The sequence below is a fragment of the Miscanthus floridulus genome, chromosome 5, assembly GCF_019320115.1.
Source record: "Miscanthus floridulus cultivar M001 chromosome 5, ASM1932011v1, whole genome shotgun sequence".
NCBI lineage: Eukaryota > Viridiplantae > Streptophyta > Magnoliopsida > Poales > Poaceae > Miscanthus > Miscanthus floridulus.
The window spans coordinates 132,937,017-132,950,851 of NC_089584.1; the positions used below are offsets into that span (position 1 = coordinate 132,937,017).

Here is a 13,835-nt window from a genome sequence, read left to right on the forward strand (position 1 = left end):
TTATAATGCATATCTTAACAGTGGGGCAGTATTCAAATCTCAGAGGGTGTGCAACATTGAGACCATTGTAGCATTAGCTGGAGATCATATTCGCCCTTACCTAGCTTACCTGCCAGGGCTCACAGATTTACTTGGACGGATAGGCTTATATATTCCATCTTGGGTCCGTCAGTTCTATGCTACACTTTGGATTGACCCGCAGCACAGATTTATACACTTTGCATTCAGAGATAGATATTACAGGCTGACAAGCACTAGGGTCAGAGAGATACTCAGGCTTCAAGAGCAACCTGTCTGGCTACATGAGGTTTGCTATGGATAGATAGCGCCCCCTAGACGCCCTCATGGCGGTATGGTGCCCCCTACAGATCTAGTCCACCATTGCTTCACAGAGCCTTTCGGCGAGGGGTCGAGCAGGACACCCAGTGATCTCACTCCGACTGCTAGAGTGATTGATGCCATTATGAGGAGGACACTGCTTTCGAGGATGGAGTATCATGAGGGCTTGACTTGCATACAGTTATGGTTACTAAACACTTTGATGCAGCAAACAGTGTTTGATATTTGGGATCTCCTCCTATCAGAGATGGAGGATACTATTGCAGAGGGGTTTAGGGGTCACAGGCAGCTGCCATATGCTCACTAGATTACATTCCTGATCCACAGGGCAGTTACTATAAGGCCACCAGAGATGCTGGCAGAGTATAGTGGTGCTACTACAGAGTTCTCTGCATACAACATGACTCAAATGATTCATCATAGTGCAGTGAGGACACCTAGCCAGCCGAGCCAACGGCCAGAGGTGCCAGAGACTGTAGCTTAGCAGGATGAGAACATCAGGAGCATAGCAGCTATAGAGGAGGAGGAGCTTGATGCTCAGTAGGAGGGGATTGTCGTGAGCGACCCTAGTGATAGCTCAGATGATGACTACCAGCCTATTCCTCAGATGCCTTCACATCAACATGACCATGAGGCCGGTAGTTCCAGTTCAGCTCCACCCGCACCATAGATAGACCCCGCTCTACTTGCCATACTTGAGCGGATGAGGCAGGATCAGGCTCGCCAGGCTTAGGAGACAGCTACCACTTTTGCTCAGGTTCAGACTAGGCAGGATGAGTTCTAGCGACAGCAGCAGGCAATCCAGCAGTAGCAGCAGGCTATACAGCAGCAGCAGCAGGCCATGCATTAGCAGCAGCTTCTCATGCAGCAGCAGCTACTGGTGTTTATGCAGCATGTTGTGACAGCTATTGGGGCTCCACCGCCATAGCCTTCACCCCAGCTTAGTCAGCCTGCCACCACTTCTATGACTCTAGCATTACAGCCTAGTGGGCTTCAGAGTCAGGGACAACCACCAGCATAGTTTGCGTCACCTATAGAGCAGGTGTCCCAGTGGTTTGCCTCGCTAGTGTTAGCCCCGCAGTTCACACCTCTTCAGACAAGCTTCACACCGGCTCAGACTTCCTCGCTGCTAGTGCCAGATACCTCAGTCTCTAGGAGCCTTGGAGCGACTTTTAGTGACTTGATAGGGCAGCCTACTCTGTCATATTTACATGTCCCAGGTCCTTCTACAGTTGCACCTATTACCAGGACTACAGAGATGCTCCCTTCTTCTATTGCATCATCAGAGCCGCCTGCTTCAGTGATACCTGCATAGTCTACGGCCGCTCCAGTCTCTTATCCAACCCAGACCGCTTCAGCGTCACTTCCAGCTACATAGGGTCAGACAACTCAGAGCTCAAGGTCAGATGATGATGGCACATAGTTCTAGCTCGCTCCTTGTACCTCAGCGCCTGACTCATCCGCTGCAGCCTCACCGATCAACCCTTAGGTTTTGGTGTTTGATGCTAAAGGGGGAGAGGGATCGAGTATGTTAGACCTAGGGGGAGCAACTTAGGGGAAGCTTAGTTTATCTATTATATTTGGTTTTTATGTGTGATACACTATTATGCATTCGAGAGTTTACTTTTATGCATCAAACTATATTTATGTGATAGTGATATCTACGTGATTGTGATATGTGACATGTGTGCTCTCTACTTTGAATCTTTTATATGTCATATCACTAGTGTTATGCTCATTTGCTTTGCTTCCGCGTTTTACTCTGATGCAAATGAGCTTTATTACTTGTACTCATGCTTATTTCATATCTTTTGAGTACATCATGTTGACTTGGGTCATATAAGCTTGCCTAACTCTTTTGTTCTTATTGTCAAAAGCTTATATGAACCAAGCATGTTAAAAACCCCAACTCTTTCACATACTCGAGGTGGTATTGTCATCAATCACCAAAAAGGGGGAGATTGAAAGCATCTAGGCCCCTAGTTGGGTTTCGGGGATTATTGATAATACGTGATTACTATGACTAACATGTGTTTTATAGAGGTAATTAAGTTAGGTCATGGTAATGGAGATCGATTGGGCTATCATGGTGGTCATGCCCCTACGATGGAAATCATTTCGGTTTTCAAAGGATGGACTAGTTCAAAGTGTTGATTGGAGTTGAAGAGACACTTAGAGTAGTTTAGGACTTTGTTTTTCCTTTGGCCATACTATTAAGGGGGTATGGATGGGTAGCTTGACCTAGGTAAGTCTAGTGGGTTAGGTGTGTGGCACACTTGCTAAACCTAGCACTAGGTAGCTCCCAAAATGCCTTTAGATCCATTGGAGTAAACTTCATTCACATATGATCGAGAGTTGAAAGTGAATGGAGGGTCAAATACTGACCGGACGCTGGCTCTAGGGTGACCGGATGCTGGCGTAGAGTCCGGTCAGTTCATTTGATCAAGGTGAAATCGTCTGGTGCGACCGGACGCTGAGAGGTGAAGTGATCGGGCGCTGAGTCCCAGCGTCCGGTCAACTACAGTAAGGTTCTAGAGAAGGAAAATCACGACCAGACGCGTCTGGTCAGTGTTGAACGGACACTATCCAACGTCCGGTCACATTTTAAACACTGGAGTTCGGGGAAAACTGACCGGAGCGTCCGGTTAACATGACCGGAGCATCTGATCACCCCGCAGAAGCACATAACGGTTCGTTTTTTAGCCATGGTTATAAATACTTCCTCCATTCGTGTGTGGTGGTACTTTTACTCATTCCAACAGCTGAGAAACACCTTTGAGAGTGCCAAGAAGAGCAAGGTCCTAGTGAGGTGATTGAGATTTGAGAATCCCAAAGAGAGCCCTCATTAGTGAGATCAAGAGTAGCAAAGTGTGCATCCACCCTTCTCATTAGGCTTATCGTGGTCAAGTGAGAGTTTGTGCTTGTTACTCTTGGTGATCGCCATCACCTAGACGGCTTGGTGGTGATTAGAAGTTTGGTGATCATCCGGCGGAGCTTGTGGATGACACAACTCAAGTTGTGAGCGGTTGTGGGTGATTCACCGCGATGGAGTGTCAAAGAATCAACCCGTAGAGAGGACTTGATCCTTGCGCAGATTAAGGGGGAGCTACACCCTTGTGCGGGTGCTCCAACGAGGACTAGTGGGGAGTGGCGACTCTCCGATACCTCGGCAAAACATCGCCGTGTTCCTCCTTCTCTATTTACTTTGAGCATTTACTTTGAGTAATTCAATTCTTGTCATTTACATTCATAGAATTGCCATGTTAGAGTAGGATTGGAACATAGGTTGCTAAACTTTTGTGTGGTAGATCAATAGAAACATTTTCTAGGCATAAGTGGTTAATTGGGCTAACCATAGAACTTAATTATTGCAAAGAAATTTAGAATTAGCATAATTCACCCCCCACTTGGGCATCTTGATCCTTTCAATTGGTATCGGAGCCTCGTGCTCACGTATTTAGGCTTTACCGCCTAGAGAAAGACGTCTCACGGGGATGGACCTCCTCCTATCTTTGAGGGGGGCGATGTTCCATATTGGAAAATCCACTTGGAGGCGTATTTAGAAGCTCTAGATGTTGGAATACTTAGAGCCGCCTCACAAGGCTTCCCAAAACCTTAGGATGCTACACACCTACAAGGCGATGAGGTGAATTATGAAAAATGGAATGCAAAGGCTCGAAACACCATCTTTAGAGGCCTTTGCAAAGATGTGTTCAACCAGGTGAGGAACCACAAAGACGCCCATGCACTATGGTCGGACGTTTGTGCGCTCTATAAGGGAACAAAGAGTGAGCGTGAGAAACGCTATCATCTTGTCATGGAAAAGCTTAACTCTTTTGAGATACTTCCCAAAGAATGTGCTAATAAAATGTATTCACGCTTGAATGTTCTTGTAGATGAAGTCAATGGGCTTAGACTCACTCAAATGCAACCATCCGATGTTGTAAGAAAGATCTTGAGTGTCCTCCCCATTGACAAATACGGGCATATTATGACCGTGCTTCATCAAGGTGATCTTTTCACCGCTACACCAACACAAATCTTGGGAAAGATCAATGCTCATGAGATATACATGCACATCACACCACAAGATGGCTCATACTCTACTAAGAAGAAAGAAAAAGACTTAGCATTCAAAGCTAGCCAAGAGAAGAGCAAAGCAAGGCTTGAGTATGAGAGCTTAAGTGATGATGAAGTTGATGATGCAAGCCTTGCTCTCATGGTGAAAAGAACCGCCAAGATGCTAAAGAAGCTCAACAAGAGTGGCATCAAGTTCGATGGCAAGAAGAAAAAGTTCTTCACAAGCTCAAGAAGGAAGCCAATCTCTGAGATGGATTGCTACAATTGTGGAGAACTTGGTCATCTAGCACATCAATGCACAAAGCCCAAGAAAGATAAGTACAAGAACAAGTACAAGGGCAAGAAAGATGACTCAAGCAATGAAGAAGAAGAAAAACAAGCCATACAAGAAGAGAGATGGCAAGAAGAAGGACTTCCACAAGAAGAAAAAAGTGGAAAGGCATACATCGTCGGTGATTGGCTCATGGACATTGATTCATCTAGTGGCTCATCCGATGATGATAGTGACAACGAGAAGGTGGCCGACATTGTTATTGACTCTTCATCATCTTCACTGCCACCACCGCCATCATCCCCTACACACCTATGCCTTATGGCCAAGGGTGATCGCAAGGTATCAAGCCCCTATAGACCTATGCTGGCTACGGGGTGACTGTACGCTGGCGCAGAGTCCGGTCAGTTCATTTGATTAAGGTGAAATCGTCTGGTGCGACCGGACGCTGAGAGGTGAAGTGATCGGATGCTGAGTCTCAGCGTCCGGTCAACTACAGTAAGGTTCCAGAGAGGGAAAATCATGACCGGACGTGTCCGGCCACTTTTTAAACACTGGAGTTCGGGGAGAACTAACCGGAGCGTCTGGTTAACATGACCAGAGCGTCCGGTCACCCCGCAGAAGCACATAACGGTTCATTTTTCAGCCATGGTTATAAATACTTTCACCATTCGTGTGTGGGGGTACTTTTGCTCATTCCAACAGCTGAGAAACACCTTTGAGAGTGCCAAGAAGAGCAAGGTCCTAGTGAGGTGATTGGGATTTGAGAATTCTAAAGAGAGCCCTCATTAGTGAGATGAAGAGTAGCAAAGTGTGCATCCACCCTTCTCATTAGGCTTGTCATGGTCAAGTGAGAGTTCGTGCTTGTTACTCTTGGTGATCGCCATCACCTAGACGGCTTGGTGATGATTGGGAGTTTGGTGATCATTCGGCGGAGCTTGTGGATGACCCAACTCAAGTTGTGAGTGGTTTTGGGTGATTCACCATGACAGAGTGTCAAAGAATCAACCCGTAGAGAGCACTTGATCCTTGCGCGGATCAAGGGGGGCTACACCCTTGCGTGGGTGCTCCAACGATGACTAGTGGGGAGTGGCAACTCTCCGATACCTCAGCAAAACATCACCGGGTTCCTCCTTCTCTATTTACTTTGAGCATTTACTTTGAGTAATTCAATTCTTGTCATTTACATTCATAGAATTGTCATGCTAGAGTAGGATTGGAACACAGGTTGCTAAACTTTTATGCAGTAGATCAATAGACACACTTTCTAGGCACAAGGGGTTAATTGGGCTAACCATAGAACTTAATTATTACAAAGAAATTTAGAATTAGCCCAATTCACCCCCCTCTTGGGCATCTTGATCCTTTCAGAAGGTGACGCCGCCACGGCCAGCGCGGAGGCAAGGCGAGATGGACGTGTCCGGCATGTCCCCGCACTGTCTACCGGTGGGTCTGGATGCCGCCGCCACCGTGGCCACATCCGAACCTTTGGGACCCAACGTGGTGACGCCGGACACCACCCGCTCCTCCTCCCTCTCTCCGGGTGCAGCCCCGTTCTACCCAGGTTGCTTCGTCGGAGGGCGCTCGAAGCGACGTCGATGGGAGGACGACGACGGCGAGTGCGACGACAACCACCCCACATCCTACCTTGATGCCCTTCGTCGCCCGGTGAAACCGGTATCTCCATCCCCGCCACGTGCTCAGACTCGCCCAGTCGTGGGCGGGGGCCATGGTGGAGCGGACACCAGACGACAGGGATCTCGACGAAGACAGAGGAGACGCAGCCGTCCACACCCATAGCTATTGTGCGGCATGCCTGCTCGGCCTATGGATGTCCGCGTCCCTGCTGGCCAATGCCTTGGCCGTCGTGGACAGGTATCCACCCCAACGCCGATGGGTGGAGTGAAATCCTTCCATGGCAGGAGACAGATTTCTGCGGCTGCCTAGGTTGAGCCTCACCGTGGTCCAATGCAGCTTTCGCAGGCCCAGAAGATTCCCATAGAGCTTCACAGCAGACGCTTCAACTGCCTCTCCTACTCGCACGGAGTAGCAACTTGTCGATTGCCTCGGCGTTGCCTGCGCTGCCATGGCTTCCGCCACCTCGCCAAGGATTGCAAGTGGCTCAGGTCTGCTTCGACGACGAAGGCGAAGGGCGACGACCTATCATGGAACGCTGCTCGTGGCAGCGACCCATCAGCCTCCCAGCACGTGCCCCATGGCAGCCCATCGCTGTGTTGGATGCCACGGGGGGCGCTGATGGTACCCGACGATGACGCAGGCGACGCCAGAGTAAGCCGGCAAGGGACACCAGCACGGACGCGCCTACTGACTACGGTGACAACACCGCTACTTCGGGTGATGCACACCTCCACGAGCCAGATCCGTTGGAGTTGTTGGAGTGCGCGCGTGCGGGACCTCCCGCATGGGTCAACCTAATGCTGGAGGAGCTCACCGCTTCGCTCGCTGTCAGCCGACCAGCAGGGGCGACTGGCCCTTAGGAAGTGGAAGCATCGCTGGCAGACACCAGTTCGCCAACAAAGGCAGCTCAGTGGGTGACGGGCTCACCTACGCTGTCGCCTGTGCAGGGGCAGCCACACGTCACACCACCGCGAGAGGGACAACCTGGCACCGTGGATTCCGAAGCATTCCTATTGCCACCTCGAGGAGGCCACCACAACATTGTGGATGCCAAGGCGTGTGCACAAAGCCCCGACACCACCCCCATAGGCACGAATGTGGCCACCCCTCCTAGATCAGCTGACTCCGCCGCCCAGAGGCTCAGGCGATTCACCGACAAGTTCCTGCGTAAGGCGCCATCGCCATCGCTACCGCTGTTGTTGCCGACTGTGGAGGCACAACCAAGGTTGCTGACCCGCAGCAGGGGGATCGCTGCACAGCCACTCTCCCGCGTTCCGGTTTCTAAGCGGGAGAGGTGCTGATGATGAATGAAATGGAATTCATTGACGGGCAGACGAGGCCGCCTTCCACATGACAGCCAAGAACGTCTACGACAGCATCTTCGTCGACCAGCTCAATCCCTCGCAGGCTGAGGCAATGTGACAACTCTTTCCGGAACCACAGGGAGAGCGACCGAGGCGCCACGCACGTAAGCGCGTCTAATCGCCGGTGATGGCTAGGTAGCATGATTAGCGAGTAATGGCTCATGATCTCCTTCTGCTAGGGAGGGCAGAGCCGATTGTATAACAATATCCCCTAGTGTGCTATTTGTGGCGCTTAGTTGTACCTTTCACTATTTCTCGATCTTAATATAGAACAAAAATATTGTGCGGCCATGTTCAAACACTGATGGGCCGCGTCTTATCCTGCCACCAAACCCGAGGCCCTTTCACACGCCGGGAGTAAAGTTTAGGAGGTGTCACATCGGGTGTCACATGAGGTCTCACATCGGATGTTCGGATACTAATTATAAAATAAATTACAGAAGACATGACTAATTCGCGAGACGGATCTATTGAGCCTAATTAATCCATCATTAGCACATGTTTACTGTAACACAACATTGTCAAATCATGGACTAATTAGGCTTAATAGATTCGTCTTGCAAATTAGTTTCTATCTATGCAATTAGTTTGTAATTAGTCTATATTTAATACTTTAAATTAGTGTTAAATATCCGATATGACATGACTCAGGGAAACCAAACACCGCCATTTGGTACTCACCAAAAATATGAAGACAGTTACACCCACTCATAAAATGCCAATTCTTCTGGGACTTCGCTTTTCAACGGGCAGACGCTATAATTCACCTCCTCGTTCGTTGCCCGCCTGCCTTTTCCAAGTTCCAGTCGCAGTCCGATCCTTGCTTGAACTGATGAACATTCCTGTGAGTCAAGGACGCCTGCGCCACTTTCCCAAACATTACAACGGCCGTAAGCCAGTAAAAGTCCCGTGAGATCCTCAGAAATCGCCACAACGTACGGCCTGTGCTGTGTACATAGACGTGTCCATGGATATATGTAGCTGATAATCTCATCAGCAACACTTGTTCGTGGATCAGAAGTTGCAGAAGGCAATGGCCAGCCACGAGCACAAGATCCACCACCTCGACCAGCCCTACTACGGCCCGCCCATCCCTCCCGCAGCACCGACGGCCGCCGGTGCCGGCGTCCGCCCGCCGGCGCGCAGCCGTGACGCGTACGCGCTCTTCTGCCACGCCTTCCGCGTGCTGACGCTCGTGCTCATCGCGCTCGGCGTCGTGGCGCTGGTGCTCTGGCTCATCTACCAGCCCAGCAGCCTCAGGGCGTCCGTGGACTCCGCGCAGCTCACCCGCTTCGACCTCGCCAACGCCAACGCCAATAACGGCACCCAGCTGCTGCGCTACAACCTCACCGTGGGCGTCAGCATCCTGCATCCGCAACCCGAACCGGAAGCAGGCCGTGCTGTACCGGCGCCTGGACGCCGTAGCGCTCTACGGCGGCGAGCGGTTCGGGTACGTGGACTTCCCGCGGACGCGGCAGGACCGGAAGAGCACGATGGAGGTGCGGCCGAGCTTCCATGACTAAGTTCATGACTACAAATGAGTTCATGACTAAGCACAAATAAGTTCATCTCACAAAAAAAATAAGTTTTTTTGTTGAATGTGCTTGGATTCAGTTTTTTTTAGTATTTATTTGTGAACATGTAGTCCCACTTTCTTAAAAATGTTCGAAATATTTATGAAATGATCATGGACCAAAATTTAATATAAGCACGTAAATTTTGAAACACGTACTTTTATTTGAAACGTAATATATACATGTAGAAATTTATTTAAACTATAGAAAACCGTAAATGATTTTCAAAATTTTTTGTACTTTTACGCAACAACATATATGCAGTCTATTTCAAGTAAAAATATTTTAGTTACAAGTACTATTTTGATTAGAATATTCACCTGTCTTAATTAGTTAAAATAATAAAATAATTAATTTTTTGAGGGAAAAATATTTAATAAAGATGAACCTTTCACGTGCGGCCTCCAAGCCCACAGTTGGCCCATCTATCCCTCCCACCCAACCCTAGGTCATAACACACACGGACATAGCCTATCTATCGAGCCGCCGCTCCCTCCGCACCCCCTCTTCTGTTCGCTCTCTCCTGCTCCCTCTCCGCAGCTCTCCCACCCGGTGCTCTCTTCCTCATGGAGGAGCTCGATTCTACAAGGAAGATCTCGATCCGGTGAGGAGGTCTCGGATTCGGCTCGGGTCTAAGAGGCGGCCATGGACAGGCTTGGGATGCGGAGGCGTGGGCTCGAGATGCGGCAGTGGCGCAGATCCGAGCAGCGGCAGCCGATGTAGGTCCATGATGCGGCGGCTGTAGTTTCCATGAGGGCCAAGGAGGCAGCAGCGGCGTGGGATGTGGCGGCGCACCCCCATCAGGCGGCACTCTGGGAGGAGCTGGTGGTTCGAGCTCTGAGGAGGACGAGGCCACAGTGGCGGCAGCCACCACTACCCACGACGACGCGCGCTCCTGACGTCACTACAATGTGAGACAACCCTCCATCTCCCCTTGTGTAATTTATCTGCTTGTGTAAATACAATTATGGTTTGATCTCGTCATCTCGTGTGTGTTTATGACCGGCTGCTAAGTCTGGACTCGAGATCGATAAATGTTTAGTGAACTGCAAGATAAATTAATCTTTGATTTGTAGGTGTACTACTGCTACATGTTTTTTCATCATCTGTAGAACATGATTTTGAACTAAATGCAGGTAAAAAAATACTGGTATCAGATATGAATTAGTTTTCTCAGTAAACATCACCGAAGAGAGCACTAGTTTGCTGACAAAAATAATTTTGCCATTAAGAGCTATTGTTATTTTTCCCTCCAATCTAAGATTTCTGAATTGGTCTCTCTTGTTTTCTGAATTGATTACAATATTAAGTAGAACAGAAAGTTTTGTGAACAGTAGTTATATCTGTAAGATGATGATTTTACAGACAGATATACAGTATTCCATGAAACGAGCAGACTTGCATCTATTTTTTTTTCTCTGAAAGGGCTTCTCATGATATATTTGTGCCATTTAATTGTTTGAGCATTAATAAAGTGTAACTGTTTTGAGTCATTCTTTTCAGAAGGTTGTACTTCATTAATCAAACTTTGTGTCGGGTTTATAAACCCGGGGTCCCTCGCAGACCAGCTTTCCAACAAAAAGCTCGGCTCAAGCAAACAGTGAGCAACTCATGGGCCGGCCCAAGTATCTGAACAAACAGGCCAGAAGGGCGATCCAATCACCGACCGGAAGGTCTGGCCAAGGAGGAGCGGCACCCGTTTTTCGACTCCGGCCCACCTCACCGACCGGAGCGCTCGCTCCGACTCTAGCCGCCTTCGGACAGCCTCTCCAACCAAAAGGCTTGGCCAAAGCACTACTTTCGACTCCGACCCCGCGTCTCCGACCGGGGTACGTAGAAGCCCTGCTCACCGCTCTTCTCCGACTGGCGCAACCAGAGCCGACTGTGACCAACCGACCAGGGATGCCCGCCGGAAAGGACCAGGGAACGAACGGAGAAAGCAAGGCAAGGCGCTCAAGTCAAACCACGATACCAGGGACCGTACCCTGTACACCTGCAGGAACAGTACTCTGCAACCGCCCTGACAAACAGTGTTGTAGGCGCCGATATTTTTCTCTACAGTATTATGGGTGCCGTTAACTCCCATACGGAAGCCCCCCCCACATGTCTCTGGGCATCAACAGTGTTGTGGGCGTCGGGATTTACCGTACCGAGCGAACATGGTGAAACTCCTCACATGCCTCTGGGCATCAACAGTATATGCAGGTATCGACATCTGCCATACCCGAACAAGGCGACATAACCTCCCACGTGCATCTGACATCCAACAGTGTTGTGGGTGCCTACCATCATCTTGTACCCGCCGGCGTGGGCAGCAAGACTTAGAAGCATATGTATTCCCTCCATCTCACTTGTAAGGTCATTTCCTTCATCTATAAAAGGGGATGCACTCTCTCCCAAGAAACTCAGTTAATCCAAAGGGAATTCCAGATTCATTAGATCGACCAAGTTTACTAGTTCACAACCACAGAACCGCCAGGTTTGGACCTCAAGTACACGCTTGATCATTTAGTTCATAGCGGAGTTCCTGTCGCTCTCGGCCCTTCCAACTGGACCTCTTGTACACCCTATCTTTCTCCTTCTCGTTTGTAACCCCACTGTAAACTTCGAGCACCTGGGCTCAGGAATAAAGTCACCGACCGACTCAAACTGGACGTAGGGCACGTTGCCTGAACCAGTATAAACCATGTGTCATTGAGTGATAGGCCACCTCCGATCACAACGTACGATAAAACTATAAATATTTATTTGTTGGTCACTTTCTGCACCGACACTTTAATTTTAAATGAGCAATACATTATAGTCACTGCATTTGCATAATTCAATTGCAGTTCCCACCACCATATGGCATCCAGCCTGTCATGTATAATAGTCAACCTGGAGCATCACCACAGGGTTACATGCATCCTGCTGGTTACATGCATCTTGCTAATAGTACATTTTATGCCTCTCTAAATTATTCTCGTTCTGAAGCCAAAAAGTTTGTGTCTCATAACTTATCTTTTGAAATGCCAAACTTAGTGTTTTTTATGCCATGCGTATATCTAGTTGATGCTGATAATGATGATGTACTGCTCAAAATGCACTGGTATTTTTATGCTCGTTACAGAACAATATCTAGACATTGTATGATTTCCTAGATAATTTTGTTCTGTTAGAAATGAACCTTTCATTGTTGAATTAATACATTCTTTTGAAATAAAGATACACCTCATGCATTATCACTGTTGTTTGGCAGTTCTGGGTGGTTTCATTGATATGCAATTCTGGATACTTTTGTTTGGTAGTTCTAAAGATTTGCAAGGACACAATTGGAAAGCAAGATTGTAGCTTGAAGTGAATTTCAGCTTTTATTGATTTTTATCTTCTGGTAGTAGGGCCTGTTCTGGGGAATAAATATGGCTACATATGTATGTAAATGTGCGGAAGAGAGCTTGCACCCTAGGCTTGTTGCAGCCCGATCAGCTAATCCAACAGTCAGCTACTGAATCCAAATACATACTGCATAAGCTAATCACACTATATTATCTTTGTGGTTTCAGTAACATGTGGTTTTAGCTGAATGTCTATACTAGTTTCCTGTATTTATCTTTCAATTTTATTATTACCTAAATCCTAAAGGCTACAACTATTTATCTGAGTAGCTTCAAAATGCTTTTACTGGTGGCAGAACACTGTTTTTAGCTTTTACTGATGGTAGTTGCTTCTTCATATACAATGTGTGGTAGTTCATATATGTTGAGATGATATAACTTAACAATCCTTTTTGCATGTATCAGACTTGTATTAGGCTGTACTCTGCTTTCTCTTTAATGCAATGAAATGCAGCTCTCCTGGCCCCGTTCGCTTGTCTTGAAAATGGTTTGTTCGGCTTCTTTGTTTAGCCGGAACAGTGTTTTTCTCTCACAACAATTCAGCCGGAACAGTGTTTTCAGTCAATTTCAGCTAAGTTTCAGACCAGCGAACGGGCCTGCGTTTTCAAAACAAAAAGGCTGTACTCTGGCCCTGTTTACTGATAATCCTTTCTGAACTTGCTTTTAGCATGTGACCTCCAATATATGAGATTTTTTTAACAAGAAGATGGCAAGTCCGGCGAGTTGTCAATGCATGTGGCGGATTATTACTACACACTTAACTATAAGCATTGATGTCCAACTGAGCGGCCTGGTGTCCGCGGCAGAGCATTAACATAAGAACATTGGGGCTCGTTCGGCTGGCTGTAAAGCTGTTTGCGTTAATTTGTATGGCTAATTTTTCAAAAGAGAAAATACTATACCATAACTTATAAGCCAGCGAATAAGCTGACTAATAAGACCCGCTAGTAGTAAGGCCGTGTACGGTCAAAGAATTGCTAACGCCATGTACGGAATCAAAATAAAATTTTCTTTGGCTGTCACATGCATGACCGACTAGTAGTAAGGCCGTGTTTAAATTTAGGTGTAAAGTTTTGATGTCACATTGAGTGTCAAATGGAAATATCGCATAGGGTGTTCGGATACTAATAAAAAATAAATTATAGAATTCGTCAGTAATACGTGAGACGAATTTATTAAGTCTAATTAATTCATG

General features: G+C 47.7%; 1 pseudogene; it reads left to right on the top strand.

Annotated features, from left to right (window-relative positions):
• Nucleotides 1-8,725: 8,725 nt before the first annotated feature.
• On the top strand, nucleotides 8,726-9,215 carry LOC136455377 (NDR1/HIN1-like protein 10; annotated as a pseudogene).
• The last annotated feature ends 4,620 nt before the right edge of the window (nucleotides 9,216-13,835 follow it).